Raw genomic sequence first — 16,302 nt, 5'->3', positions numbered from 1 at the left:
AGGTGGATGTGTTCAAATGTTTAGGAATCAACATTTTAGAGTAATGAGAACTATGGAGGACATGTGTAGAAGAGAGTACAGGCAGGCTGGAGAGGGTGAAGAAGAGTGTCAGGAGTGATATGTGACAGACGAGTACCAGTAAACATGATATGTAAGGTCTACAAGAGGGTAGTGAGACCACCTATGTTATATGGGTTGGAGACAGTGGCATTGACAAAAAAAGACAGGAATCAGAGCTGCACATGGCAGACTTACAGATGTTATGATTTGCACTGGATGTGACACAGGTGCACAGGTTTAGCAATGTGTATATGACAGGCTCAGGCCATGTTGGACGGATATGAGACAAAGTTGGAGAGGCAGCATTACATCAGTTTGGACGTGCTGAGGAGGGGTGCTGAGTATATTGGGAAAAGGATAGTAAGGATGTAGCTGCCAGGTAAGAGGAAGAGAGCAAGGCTTCAGATAAGGTTTCTGGATGTGGTGGGAGACGACATGAAGGTGTTTGGTGTGAGAGAGCAAGACTAGAGGACAGGCAGAAATGGCAACAGATGATCCACTGTGACAATCCCGAATGGGAAAAACCAGAGGACAATGAAGGGGGATGTTGCAATGTCAGTCTTCACAGATTTGGCAAGGATTTGACAGACATAACACAACTCTATGGGTAAATGACTACAAATATGAGGCACACATATGGTCAGTGTGAAGAACACTGGACAGTTGAATGGTATGAGCTCAGTATATAACATGTAATTCAACATACACATCTGCAGCAACACTTTACTATGCACATGCTCTGTATGTTTGTCTTATATTTACAAGACAAAATGTGTATCATAGTTATATGCACAGGTAACATATGGATATGTACAACATCCCAGTAGCTGGCCTAGTCACTACAGACAGAGTCACATGCTCTGGCCATCAGTGCTGTTCAGCAGTACATCAGTACAGCAAGTCTTGTTGAGGCATATGCTTTCAACCCCCCATTTTCCATTATTACAGACCACCTACTGCATTCAGTTACATGCTTACTTGTTTCACATACCTTTTTTTCTTTTTTCCTGGATTTTTCACAGATATATCCTTTTTTTCCTCACACTACTATAGCTTTGCACTGATGGACTGTCTATGACAGAAGTGGTTTGAATCAATGTCAGCTTGTCTTTTGTAGGTAATGCTCATGACCATGCGATGGCCTAAGCACCAACTGGTGTTCTCCAGTTGTTGATTGCATGCAGAGCAGCTGTGTAGTTATTCCAATAGCTCAATACCATCCAAACAGCACATGATTTCCCAAAAAACATAAATTCCATGACCAGGAGCACCACTGCAAGGACAAAATTAACTCTTTGTTTCACATGTTCTGGTACCTCAGCTTCTTGCCTTCTACTGGAACATTTTTTTGAACACAATTTTGTCCCTATAAATACCCCACTTTTTATTATTTAATTAATCAACTAACAAATAAACTACTCCATTAAAACAATACATTAAACAAACATTCTCAGGCTTTTGAGCTATTGCATTTCTCTATGTAAGCCAAATGGCATTAAATATTTAAACAATGATTATGAATACACTTTTAAGCATTCTTAAATATATTATCATTATATGACTGTCTTGTTAAATATATTTTATATTATATATATGTTGTATCTTAGTGTCAAAAGCATTGTTAAAAACATTTTCCTACATATTATAAAGTGCAAATAACCTCCTAGCTTCCCTATTTCAAATAATCAAATTATTATCTAAGTTCATTCAGTTAAGATGCAAAATATGAATATTAATTTGTTAAACCAATTAATAAAATAAACTTTTTCAAATTTTAAAACTATTGCACTTTCCTATGTAAGCCAAATGACATTGCATATTTTAGCAAATCATAAATGCACATTTAAACAATTTTAAACATTGTCGTTATGTAACTAAATATCTCATCAAATGCATTTTATGTAATTTTTAAATAGATCCAAAACATTGGTACAAAAACTCTTTTCATACATAGTATAAAGTGCAAATAAAATCCTAACTTTCCTGTTTCAAATAATCAAATTATTTTCTAAATTAATTTCATTGGGATGCAAGGTATGAAAATTAATAATCATTCTGCTCTCTAGTCTGTTTAATTGTTTCTTTTTTGATGAAGTAAATGCAAGTGTACAAAAAGCAGAAATCAACGTTGTGGAGTGTAAAAAGAAAAAATTAATCAGGGACATAAATGACTTTGAAAATAATTTAATCTACAATTTTTCACACAGGGGACGCACTAGCAATTACAGGAGGGGTAAACGGGCTGCATTTGGTGTCCGTGACTCATCGGCGTCATCAGGAGAACAGAGTTTCAGAAGAAAAAGTGTTTCCTTTGAGGAAATCAGTTCAGAGGACTCCTCGCTTTCAAAAAACATTACAAGAGGGCAGCAGCCGGTTCAGCAACAAGCACGACCGAAGAGGGTACGAGGAAAAAACAAGAGATAGAAGTAAGACTTTGTGTTTCTGACCCTGATGTTTGTAATGGACAATTGAATCATATTTCTGTTTCAGATAATATAAACAACATAAATAACTGTGATAACGTTAATTTGATTTATGACAATGGTGTTTTAAATTCTGAAACGTGGGGATATTCATAGTCAAGGGGAAAAGAATGCATTGAAAATTGTTAACTTAACTGGTATTAATATTTCTGGTGATGCTGAAAGGGTACTTTTGAGAAGGGGAAAGTTCGTCCCAACTAGAATTCCGTCTCTTGCAGACAATTTTGGAAGTTAAGAAGTTTTGTTGTAAACTAAACTTAAAAGTATTCTTTCATGCAAAGCAGAATATGACATTTACTAGTGAAGAACATGTAAATATAATGACTACAAGTGATGTGTCTTCTGATGAAGATGATTTGTTTAAGTATTTATGATAATAAAATGTTTCAACAGTGTGTGGGACTTGATGATGGGAATATTGGTGATTATGCTGAACCTAATACTGGTTCAGAGCCATTTTTCACTGGATATGGACATTTAGATATGCCTAAATTGACTTCTGACAGTAATGTCATGCCCCCCAGGACAAGTAATGCTATTAATGTGTTTGAAGGTTTGGTATGCAAAAAAGTTGAGAACAGTTTTGGCAATTTTGTAAGAACATTTTGTTCCTACAATCTTAATAAAGAAGACTGGCAGGCATTACAGAAATTAAGGTCCAACCTAGATAAGGTTGTATATAAAATAGATGATAAGGGAGGTAATTGGGTGGTGATGAGTTTAGGTCAATATGATGAAATTATGTCAAAGATACTGTTTGAAGATGGGTATTATGATAAGTTACAATACAATCCTATTCAAAGATTTTCAACAGAATTGAATGACATTTTGGAAAGTGGGGAAAGGCTTGTTTTTTTTGAAAAGTAAAGATGTCAAGAAGTTGATTGGTAGTACACCCAGACATCCCTTTACGTATGCCATTCCAAGAATTCATAAAGATTTATTTAAACCTCCTGGCCAACCTATTATCTCAGGATCTTTTTTAGATAATGTTAATATTTTTTTAGATTTTCATCTATAAAGATATTTAACCATAATACCTTCCCATGTTAAAAACACTCAGGAAATATGTCAAGATTTAGTGAATTTTGAATGGAAAGAGAATTATTTTGGGGGAACGGTAGATGTGAATGCTTTGTATACTAACACTGATAGAAGATGGGGCATGGAAGCTGTGGCCAAGAGATTGGGGGAAGGACCCCGGTCAGCATTTTTTTTAACCCTTCTTGAGTTTTGTTTAACTCATAATTATTTCAAATGGAAGAATGATTTTTTTCTTACAAAAGAAGGGGACAGCGATGGGGGCAGTCTTCGCCCCATCCTATACTAATATTTATATGGGGGACTTTGAAAGTTAATTCATGATGTTGGAAGATTATTTTGTGAAGAATGTAATTTACTATAAAAGATACATAGACAATTTGTTATTTATTTGTATAGGTAGTGAAACAGAATTTTTGGAATTCATGGAAGTTCTTAATAACAACCCACATAGATTGAAATTCACTTGGGGTACGGATAGATTTAGCATCTCATTTTTGGATGCAGTTTTTAATGTGGATAGTAAGCAGAGGATTCAGCATAAACCATATAGGAAACCCACAGCTGCTAACAATTTTCTGCATGCCACTAGTATGCACCCCCCTCATCTTACTGAGTCATTGCCATATGGAGAATTCAAAAGGATTTTCATTAATACCTCTGAAGTTAGGTTAAAGGAAATTTGTTTAAATGAAGTGTATGATAGATTACAAGTCAAAGGTTATGATGCTAGAATATTACAAAAGGAAGGGAATACAATTTTGGGTGATAGGGAGGGTCATACTAGGACAACTAGGAGTTATAATGGAGGAAACGTTATGTATAAGAAGAATGAAGATGACGAGAAATTATTTTTTGTCACCAGATATTCTGAATTCTCCTCTGTTTTGGAAAGGATAGTTAGACAGGCTTGGGAAATTGTCATTGAAGATAGTTCTATTGGTTCCTTTCCCAAACATATTGTTTTTTCTTATGGAAGGTATAATAACCTTAAAGAATTGTTGAATAAGATTTTTTTGAACCCTGTATATCAGGGTATGTTTGATAGAACAGAAGGTGCTTACAGTTGTGGAAATTGTTCAGTATGTAATCGGGCAAAGACCCTACATGGGTATAGAATCGATAGGAAACTGTATAGTGCTAATGAATTTTACAATTGTAATAGCTATGGGGGGATTTATATAATAGGTTATGGCTGTCACCCTACTTCCTGGTATATTGGTCAAACAACCAGGAAGGCCAAGGTCCGAATTTTGTAACACTTAAATGATGTCAGAAGGCAGAAGTTAGAAAGTCCTGTGGCCATGCATTATTTGTCCAGGCATCAGGGTTCAGATAGTAGTCTGTTTTTTAGTATTCTAGCATGACCAACCAGCAATAGGAGAAACTTTAAGAAACAATTAAACAGACTAGAGAGCAGAATGATTATAAATTTTCATACTTTGCATCCAAATGGAATGAATTTAGAAAATAATTTGATTATTTGAAACAGGAAAGTTAGGATGTTATTTACACTTTATACTATGTATAAAAAGAGTTTTTGTAACAATGTTTTGGATGTATTTAAAAATTACATAAACTGCATTTGATGAGATATTTAGTTACATAATGACAATATTTTAAATTGTTTAAAAGTGCATTTATGATTTGTTAAAATATGCAATGCCATTTGGCTCACATAGGAAAGTGCAATAGTTTTAAAATTTGAGAAAGTTTATTTTATTGATTGGTTTAATGAATTAACATTCATATTTTGCATCTTCACTGAATGAACTTAGAAAATAAATTGATTATCTGAAATAGGGAAGCTAGGAGGTTATTTGCACTTTATAATATGTAGGAAAATGTTTTTAACAATGTTTTTGACACTAAGACAAAAATATATATGATATAACATATTTTAACATGAAAATTAGTCATATAATGACAATATATTTAAGAATGTTTAAAAGTGTATTCATAATCATTGTTTAAATATTTAATGCCATTTGGCTTATATAGAGAAGTACTAACTCAAAAGTCTGAGAATGTTTGCTTAATGTATTGGTTTAATGGAGTAGTTTATTTGTTAACTGGTTAATTAAATAATTAAAAGTGGGGGTATTTATAGGGACACAATTGCGTTCAAAAAATGTTCCAGTAGAAGGCAAGAAGCCGAGGTACCAGAATGTGTTAAATAAAGAGTTTGTTTTGTCCTCGCAGTGGTATTCCTGGTCGTGGAATTTATGTTTTTTTAGTTATTCCAATAACCAATGTCATGGCAACACACTCCTATAATTGAGTACTCCATGTGGGCATTGGCCCTTTCCCTTACCTGTGAGGAAGACACCCTGGAGGTGTATGAGTTAATATCTCTTAGAACAAGACCGGTGGAGACAAGCCAACTAAATGGTGGAGAAGATTCAAGACTTAGGGGCAGAATATGAGTATTGCTGTTACATGTTTTGAATAATGCTTGTTTAACAGGTTTTGTCTGAGCATGCTACTTCTGCATGGGTTTCAGTCTGACAAAGTTCTGTGTCTGCATAGCTCTCAAATGTAGGGATATCCACATAATGGCCAGATGTTTGCCTGTTATGTTTGGTCTGCTCCCCAGACAGGTGTTGTCCTTGGCAAATTAGTAGCATACCCTGGTGACTGCAATCAGTAAATGCTAACATCCATTTGTGTTTCAGACTTTATATCCCAAAGAAAAGATATGTTACAACAAGCCCTGTAACACCAGCAATTTCCACTGTGTATAACAGCAATATTTCAAGTATGGCCATGTTTTTGGGCCTCTGTCCCAAATTATGTCAGGCTTTGTACAGATGCTATACAGTAGGAGGTTGATAGTTAGGGTCTACCATTATTTTGTTCTGTCATTCCTGCTGAGGGGAAAGGTTAGACAATATGTGGGACTGTGTACATTCAAGAAGTTGGTATATGCACAATGGTCTTAGATTCCCTTGTAACATATTTTATGTGGTGGAGAGTAACAAGTGTTTTAAAACTAGGTTGTTAGAGTATGGGAGACATATTACTGATGAGAAAGAAGACAGTTCTATGGCTGTACATTTTAATAATTCTCACCATAGGGGTAGAAGTCATGAAAGAACATTTGTTATGTACAGAATCAGTTTAAATTCTTAAATGTGATACATTATTATCCCCTAGGGGTTTGAATGAGGAGTGTAATTGGATGCTGTGTATTTAAATGTACTTAAGTGTTAGCTGCATCTTCTAATTAAGGCAAGTATTTCTTGTAATGTGTTACTCCTTGAAGGCTTTGGTAAAGACATCAGGGTAAAATGAATCTGTGTGAATTACTGGGTGTTTGTATTTTTGTTTACTATCTTTACTCATTGTAGTTGTTTTGCTAAGAAGTCACTGTATATGTCTGGCCATTGTGAATGGCCTATCATGATTTTGTAGCAGCGTACTGTTCACGTACTATTTGGACTGAGGGGGGCAGATGTGAGTGTCATGAGTCCTTTTGTATCCAACTGTGCATGCTGCCCCAGTTATGGCTGGTCTATCAGCAGCATATGTTTGTATGGGCATTTAGAGACATGTATACATATATATATTTATATATATATATATATATATATATATATATATATATATATATATATATATATATACATACATCAGTATTTCTTGGTAATATATCTATATATTGTTATACATATATATGTATCTCCACACATACCTATCTATCCCTCTATATATGTAAACATTTTTTTCATGTATATATTTGTAGATAATCATTCCTCATTGCACAGTGTCTTTCCTATTGCAAACCGACTGTACTGCATGATATGTTGTAAAAAATATTCTAACATCTCACAGCTAAGATTGCCTAATGGTAAATTGCTGTGACTATGGTGTGTAGCATCCCAGGTTCAAGACTGAGCATGGCTGATTATTTTGTTGCTGGCTAGAAGCTGGTCTGCTGGATACAGAGTGATTAAGGCAATTTTAAGCAGTTGTAAGTGGGTTTGCGGGGTGCTAACACATGGTTAAGCCGATAGGCACCTAAACTGTTTAGGCTTCGCTTACCGATGCTTACCAGTGTGCAAATATGCTTAGTAGAACAAACTACTGGTTATCATTCACATTTAAGCAATGTGTAAACTTGCTAAGTATAGCTCAGCCCTGATAACTATTGCTCACATTCAAGTCTCATAACATAGCAGAGTAATGCCATCATAAATAAGTTTATTTAAGGTCCTGTACATAACATACTTTTATGTGCTCTCATTACAGTAGCAAGGGGTGTGACTGTACTGTACAGGACACTTGGGTATAAATGGGTAGTATCACATGTTGTTTTATGTCTTATTTCTTATACATGGGTAGTATCACATGTTATATGCACTCACACTTACATGTTACACCAGCTACAGTACACTGGTTGACAAATTTGATTCCACACATATTGTGTTATGTAATTACTACTGTTGGCACTGCTTTTCCATGTAAAATTAGATTGCCTATTGTACTCCAACCATGCACCTCTGCATGCAGAGCTGGGACTCTGAGTACTACGCTATCTTGTTCTTAGTGTTTCAGCTGTATGTTTTTATGTATCTCCTATTGGATATTAATATGATATCATTATATTAACTGTAAAGTACTATGTTTTTTTTGCCCATGTCATTGAGGACTGCTGTCATGTAGTAATGGCATGCATTTCAGTTTCAGACTTCTATCCTTCAGGGCATTAATCATAATGCATAACATGTTTGCTGTCCACTTCCTGTCTATCCTCTGTGCAGATGTGCAGATATTGCTAAGGCCATACAACTATGTAGGTGCCCACATAGTTTTGTGCTGTGGGCCTGGGCACTACTGCTAGCTCCAACAAATAGGATGTCCTTCATGTGGACCTTGGCCCTATTGCTTGCCTGTGTGAGGGACATTACAGAGGTGGTAGGCTACAGATTCACAGACAGTAGGTGGGAATACTTCACAGGACAGGACATCTAGAGACAGCACAACAACATGGGGGACATATCTCCAGAATTGTGAACAGATTCTATGTCATCATCAGTGCTGTTATACACATGGTGGGTTGATAGGTTGACAGGGTTTGTGTGGACATGCATTTAGTGAGTGACTTCACATCTGACAGTGATATGTCTCTCACATACCTCTTCACTGGCGTGCTTTCCACAGACTGGCCACATATTTGCCTGTTATGTTTTGTCTGTTCCCCAGGCAGTTGTCCTTGGAAAATCAGTCTGGGACTCTAGGGAATACAGTCAGTAAATGCTAAACTCCATTGGTATTACTGCCTTCATATTCCTCACAAAGGATATGTTACAACAAACCCAGTAACATCAGTAACTGTCTAGATTTCTGACACCAATATGTTCAGTCTACGTCTGTTTGTGCCTCTGTCCCCAAATTATGTCAGGCTTTGTCCAGATGTCATGCACTATGAGGCTCAGATGTATTTAGTAGCATTATTTCTTGACTGCATTCTTCCTACCATCTCATTGATGTAGTAGACCCACAGGCATGGTACAGAGAAGAGTCCATGGATATCAGTCCTGAGCCTGTCCATTCTGAGGTGAACTATACATTTGAGAGGTCTGTGCATGTCTGGCCATTGTTGACAGACTGTCGGGATTGTGTACAGATGTCATGTGTACATGTTATTTTGGCTGTGTATTGAGTGGGGTAGATGTAAGTGTTATGGCTCCTTTTTTATCTGACTGTGCATGCTGCTCCAGTGTCTGCTGGTCTATTGGCTGTATGACTTTGTAGCAGCAGCCTGAGAAGTGTCCTGTACAATGGTCAGGATTCAGACTACACTGAAAATTGAACCACTATATGTAGGGGTAGTGTGTGACTGGAAAACAATTATGTATTTCTTCACACAGTCCGTATACTCTACTGTTCACTTGACCAACTGGTATGTGACTGTGACTATGGTGGAATTGGTTGTGGGTATGCACTTTCACACTGGTGTCTGATTTTTGGTGCTGTAACATCCCTGTAGTGCTGGACATCCCAAAGGGGGATGACAACACATTCATTGACATTGAGCTTAAGGCCATGGCTGTGACACCAGTCATTGATTTCAGTGAGGCCTTTCTGTAGGATGTCAGCATCACTTAGGTAGTTAATAGCTCCCGACTTGCAATCATCTGCAAACATTGTCAGCCAGAATCCCTTCATGTTGGCATGGACTTCGGAGAATTTGATACCAAACAGGAGAGGTCCCAGGACCGAACCCTGTGGAACTCCACACATGGCTGGTCAGCAGTCTGACTTGGGCTCAGCTACTTTCACACTGTGGGTTCTATGTGTGAGACAGTTTGCAACCCACCTATTGTTATAGGGATTGATGCATAGCTTAGAGAGTTTATCCATGAACCCTGAGTGGGGAATGTTATCAAAGGGCTTGGCCAGATTGTGGTAGGCTGTATGAACCACCTTGCCTTCATCCACAGCTCTGGTGACTGACTCAAAGAAGTCGACCAGGTTTGTTAAACAGGCATGATCTACCCTTCTAAAAAGCAAACTGTGTGTGATCCTGTATCTGGAGATTCCCATATCCCTGTTTCTTAGGTCCATGATGATAGGTTCCATAGCTTTGGATGGCAGCATTATCAGGCTAATGGGGTGATAGTTCCCAGGGTCTGCAGCCACTCCTCTTGTGTGGAGTGGGATAACTGTAGCAGTGCATCAGTCAGTAGTGACAAAGCCTGAGGTGAGGCTGTGATTGAACAGGGCACACAGGTGAGGTGCCAGTTCACTCTGTAGTTCATGCAGAAGACAGCCGGGGATATTGCCAGGTTCAATAGAAGCTGTATTCTTGGCCTTGGACAGTGGTGTGTTAACCAAAGCAGCAGTACTACTGGGTGCCTGGCAGTGTACTGGTACTGTGATTGGTCCTTTGGGGTGGAGAGAGGAGTAAAGTTGCCAAGGAATATGTGTGCCAGTATACTGGCAATATCTGCTACCTCAGTATAGGAGTTAACATTGTGCAGTAGCTCAGAGCACATTTTGGTATTGCCATGGATATTCTTTACATAACTATAGGAGACCTTGTGGATATCTTTACTGTGTGCTGAAATTCTGTTTTCACAGCTAGCTTTAGAGTATTTCATGAGGAATCACATCTTTTTGTTGAGGCTGATAAGGTTTTTTTTTTCCAGTCTTGGGACTTCACCTTATTCCATATCAGTTTCCTCCTTCTGTTGTAGAGTTGTTTGGGCAGGGGACCACCAGATTGGCTTCTCTTTTCTGGAGGGGAGCGTCTTGTTTCTGTTGGGTATGGTGGAATCCATGCATTTGTGTACGTGTTCGTACTTCAATGGTGTGTGTTTGGAGGTCATGCAACTAGTCTTCATTTGCATGGGTGCAATGAAGTTAGCCACCACTGATCTTTGGAGCCCAAATTTGGCTTTGGAATGTTTTTCAAGTGGTTACCTTTGCAGGGGAGTGGGAAGGATGTGGATTTCTAAGGTGATGACATTGTGGTCAGATCTAACCATGGAGGAGTTGACTATTGGTGTACAGCAACAGTCGCTCATGTTAGTACTGACTAGGTCAATGATGTTGCTACCTGTAGTGGGTGTAGAAACGTGCTGGTCAAGGCCATTTGAATGGATGCATTCCAGGCAACATTGGGCAAGTGCAATGATACATAGGCTCATAGGTTCATAGGTACATAGGTTGGTACTAAGCTATCGTCCCTAGGGCCTATACAAGCCTAGCCATAACAATTCCCTGGATATTTCTTCCCACAGTATTTACTTCCCTGGACCCCTGTCTAGCAGGGTGACTGACGTGATCCCCAGGGTGAATTTCCTATCTCCCACCCAATTGTCAAGGTTGCTTTTGAAGACCGCCAAGGAGGCGCTCTGCTTGACATGTATGGGCAGTTTATTCCAGAGTATGGGGAGTCCCTGGGTTAGGAACCTATCCCTCCAGCATGTTTTGTTCATTGTGATGACAAGGTTTATATCCCTGGAGCATGTGGCTCTGAGGGATTGGGATTTCTTTAAGTGGAGCATGTCCAACAGCTCAGGGTTTGACATGGCTTTGTATGTTAAGCAGACATCACCTCAGAGTAGAAGATATACCACAGAGTATAGCTGGAGTTTTTTTAGATGGTCAACATAGGCCATCTGCTTTAGGCCTGTGATTCTTTTAGTGAGGTATTTCTGTGGCCTTTCCAGCTGTTGCAGATGTCTAGTGAGGTACATACCAAACGGGTTGTTGTACTCTATAATGGGTCTAATGAGGGATGAGTACAGTGGGACAATGACCTCCTTTTTTCTGGATGAAAAGTCCTTAGTGATGAGATATGCCACAAGGATTTCTTGACTGTTGTTGCGATGTGGTTATCGAAGATGAGACCACTGTCCACCTGTGTCCCTAAGTCTTTCATCACACTTTCGGTGTTTAGTGTACTGCCAACTATGTGGTAATTCATGGGTACATGTTTTTTCCCAAAGGGGATAACTATACATTTATTGGCATTAAGCTTGAGGCCATGGCTCTGGCACCAAGCATCTGTTTCTGTACGGCCCTTTTGTAGAATACCCACATCATTTGGGGATTCAATAATGGCTTCCAGTTTGCAGTCATCTGGGAACTTTGTTAGCCAGAGTCCCTTAGTGTTGGCCTGTACTTCAGAGAAGTAGATGCCAAACAAGAGCGGTCCCAGGACTGAACCCTGAGGTACTCCACTTGTCACTTATCTGCAGCTGGATTTGGAGTTGGCTACTTTTACAGTCTGGGTTCTGTCAGTAAGCCAGTTGGCAACCGATCGAGTGACATAGGGATTTATGCCCAGCTTAGTAAGTTTATCTATGGTTCCAGAGTGAGGGATGGTGTCAAAGGCCTTGGCAAGGTCCAGATAGGCTGTGTGGACCACCTTACCCTTGTCCACAGCTCTGGAGACTGATTCGAAGAAGTCAGTCAGGTTCAGGAGACAAGATCGGCCTATCACAAACCCAAACTGGGTGGGGTCCAGTGTTGGAAAGTTGCCAATGTCCTTGTTTATAAGTTTCATGACAATGCATTCCATGCCCTTGCAGATCAGGCTCATCAGACTGATGGGATGGTAGTCCCCAGGATCAAAGGTGGATCCCCCCTTGTGGAGTGGGATAACTGTAGCTGTGCGCCACTCAGTGGGCACAAAGCCTGAGGTGAGGCTATGATTAAACATGACACTTAGGTGAGGTGCCAGTTCATTTTGTAGTTCATGTAGTACACAGCCCGGGATGTCATCTGGTCCCATGGATGCTGTATTCTTAGCTTTGGAGAGTTCAATTTCTACCTGTATGGCTGTGATTACTTTACTGAAATTTGGCAGTCTTTTGGTATTGAGATGGGCCCTTTAGGGAGTGAGAGGGGGGTGAAGTTTGCAGTAAATCGATCTGCCGGCATATTGGCAATATCCTTGGGATCAGTATATTTAATGCCATTCTTTTGTAGCTCAGAGCATATCTGAGCATTGCCATTTAGATTCTTGACATAACTAGAATGCCTTGTGGTTGTCTTTGATTTTTTTGGCAATTTTATTTTAGTAACTAGCTTTGGAGGATTTTATGAGGGATCTCAGCTTCTTACTGAGGCTAGTAAGTAAGTTTTTTGCATCCTGGGATTTTCCTCTTTTCTGCAACAGTTTCTTTCTTCTGTTGTATAGTTTGTTTATGGCAGGGGACCACCAGATTGGCTTCCTTTTTTTGGAGGAGAGCGTCTTGGTTCTATTTGGGATGGCACGATTCATGCACGAGTGGATGTGCTTGTACAGTGCCTTAGTGTAGGATTTAGCAGTCGAACTTTCAGCTCCCATCTGCATGGGTGTCATGAAGTTTGTCACTTCTGACTTGAGTAGCATGAAGTTGGCTTTGGAGAAGTTTTTTACGAAGGTTTCCTTACTGGGGGTGGGGGGGTGGGGATGGGATGTGGATGTCAAGGGTGATTTGCTTATGGTCAAACCTGACCAACGAGGGGGTGACCACTGGTGTGGAGCATCTCCCATGTTGGTAATGACCAGGTCTAGGATATTGGAGCCCCTGGTGGGACAATGTATGAGTTGATCCAGGGCATTGGAAGTTATGAATTCCAAGATCAATTGGGAAAAGGTGTTGGTACCCAAGTTGTTTTCCTAGTTAATGGCAGGGTAGTTGAAATCACTCAGTATTAAGGTGTTTGGTTGCATCTTAATATTGTCCAGTATGTTTAGAAAGGTGTAGTGAGAATCTTGGGGCATGGTGGGGGATCTGTAGCAAGCTACAATTTGGATTGCAGTCTTACTTAGTGTTAATTGCACCTGGAGAATTTCAGATGTATTGTGTTGGGCAACTAGCCTGGAGGTGTGAATATCCTTGGTGAATATGAACACTCCTCCACCTTTAGTGTTTTGGTCTTGGTTTGGTGGCCGAAAAGTGTGGTAAGAGTTGTAGCCTAGTATTGCAGGGGTGCTCTCTGGAGCCTTGAACCAGGTCTCAGTTACTGCACAGATATCGATGTTCTCCATTTTTAGGAGTGCCTCAAGAGAGTGCATTTTGAGATTTAGAATTCTAACATTGAGTAGCATTACCTTCAGATTTTGCATTGTTGCATCTGTTAGAGTGGTGGTTTTGTCCTTTGAACCTTGCCTAAAACAGGCACTATAGGGATGGCAAGAGCTTTAGCCAGTAACCTGAATCCCAGGGTTGACAGGTGCAGGCCATCTCTGGCAAAGCATCGTGGTTTGTCGATCATGTCATCCCAGGCAGACAGATACTGGATCCCCTTTGAATGACACCAGAAGCTTAGCCAATTGTTGAAGTCAATCATTTTGTCCTTATACTGTGGTATCATTCTGGGTGAAGGCAGGATGCTACTCAGGGCTAGGGTCATACTTGCCTGTGCCACATGATCTGAGAGCTCTTCCATGTCTCTTTTCATGTAGTCCAGGGAGGTACGTCTCAAGTCATTCACTCCAACATGGACAATGACAGAGTCGTATTTGTACTTGTTGTGGAGTGACTTGAGTGCATGCATTATGTGGCGGATCCTGGCACCCGACAGGCAGCTGACTGTAATTTCTCCTTGTTCAGCCTGGTGAGTGGGGCATCAGTGTGCCTGACTATAGAGTCACCTATGACTAGAGTGTTGGGTACATTGTCTTGCCTTTGGGGCTGTTTTGGGTGGCACACTGGTGTTGTGAGCTATGTGTCACTTTGGTTGTGACTGGTGTTTGTTTGCTTTTCAACTTCAGAGGTCCTTGTTGCTTGGGCAAGTTAATGTTAAGGGCCTTCGCATATGTGGGTTTAGTGTTGCTATGTGTGGGTGCTGATGGTGTGGGTTTTGAAGGGCTATGTGTTGCTTGAGGTGTAGTGCAGTTATTAACCTTCTCCTCTTGACTGTCTAGCACAATCTTGACTGGAGAGAGCTTTGCTTCCTGTTTGGCTATGTAAGTGCATCTCTCACAGGTTGTAATATTGGGTGGTAGGAGGAGATGGTTGTCTGTGTACATAAGGCAGTTGTTGCATTGCCCCAGTATGCCCAGATTCACCAGGTGGACAGGACAAATCACTGGAAGCTGACCCTTGGACATGCCTGTTTAGGTGCTTTTTTGTAAAGTACAAGAGCTGTCTTCCCTTACCTTTGCAAGGTACTTTGCATATAGGCTGTTTAGTGTCTATGATTAATTTCTCCTTATTAACAAGAAGAGTTGAGTGCTTGTATCAGTTAAGGCTTCCTAGTGCTTTCCAGCAGGTTCTAGAGCAAGTACTAGTCACAGGGGTTCAGATTTTAGAGCTACTACTGAAAAACCAGCTAGTTCTAAGGGAGAGTTTGAAGAGCAGACTTTCTGGCACCTGGAATAGATTAACCGTAGCCCGGCGGTGCTGCACGATGTGAAAAATGCACAAACACGCGTATTTTTAAGCCAGAAAGTTGAAAGGGATAGAAATCAGCCCAAAAAGGCTAATAAAATTACAATTTCAGTGCTGGAAACCACTCCTCTAGTGTCAGACAGGCAGTACAATCCTCACCACTCCCACTGGTAAGCAGTAGGACTTCCCTCTACCACAGCAAGGTCTGGATAGCTCTGAACACAGAAAATAAAGTCCTGAAACCAGCAAAGCCTGGGATCTCAACTATACTATCTAATAAGGCAGGAAATGAGCAAACAAGATAGTTTTTTTTTTGTTACAACAGGCTAAACAATGCAATAATACACTAAATAAACACAGAAAATGCTAACACACTTGAGTGTGTAGCCCTAAACAGTAAATACAATTAAAACTCTACAAAATTATCAATTTAAAACTTTTTAAATGAAGCAAGGCAAGTGCACAACTGAAAAGCAATTTAAGAGGCAGTAATACTGTAGAATAAGTAGCTAGTCTACACATACAGAAAAGTCTATATATACAGAAAAGCAGCTAAAACACACTAAAACAATTTAGATGCAGTGCAACCAAGACCACTTGAGTTGTAGCAATATGAAGGCAAATACAGTTTTAATAAATGCACTAAAATATACTCTATATTTCCAAAATGTTTGAGAAGCACGGTCAAAACACAAGGATATTCAGACAATTTTTTTTTAGAAGGGGAGAAAGGAGGAACAGAAGGAAATTATCTCTGTATTAGGTAGAATGAGCTAATGACACTAGACTGGGAGGAGTGTCCAAAATCAAATTTAGAGTAGGGTTGGGCAACTGCAAGGCCAGCAGGTATAAAGTCAAGATGTCAATAGGAAGGGTGGGTG

Source organism: Protopterus annectens, chromosome 1.part0 (assembly GCF_019279795.1).
Source record: "Protopterus annectens isolate FY-2018-M chromosome 1.part0, PAN1.0, whole genome shotgun sequence".
In the NCBI taxonomy this organism is placed as follows: domain Eukaryota; kingdom Metazoa; phylum Chordata; order Ceratodontiformes; family Protopteridae; genus Protopterus; species Protopterus annectens.
This window is presented reverse-complemented; position numbering follows the sequence as displayed.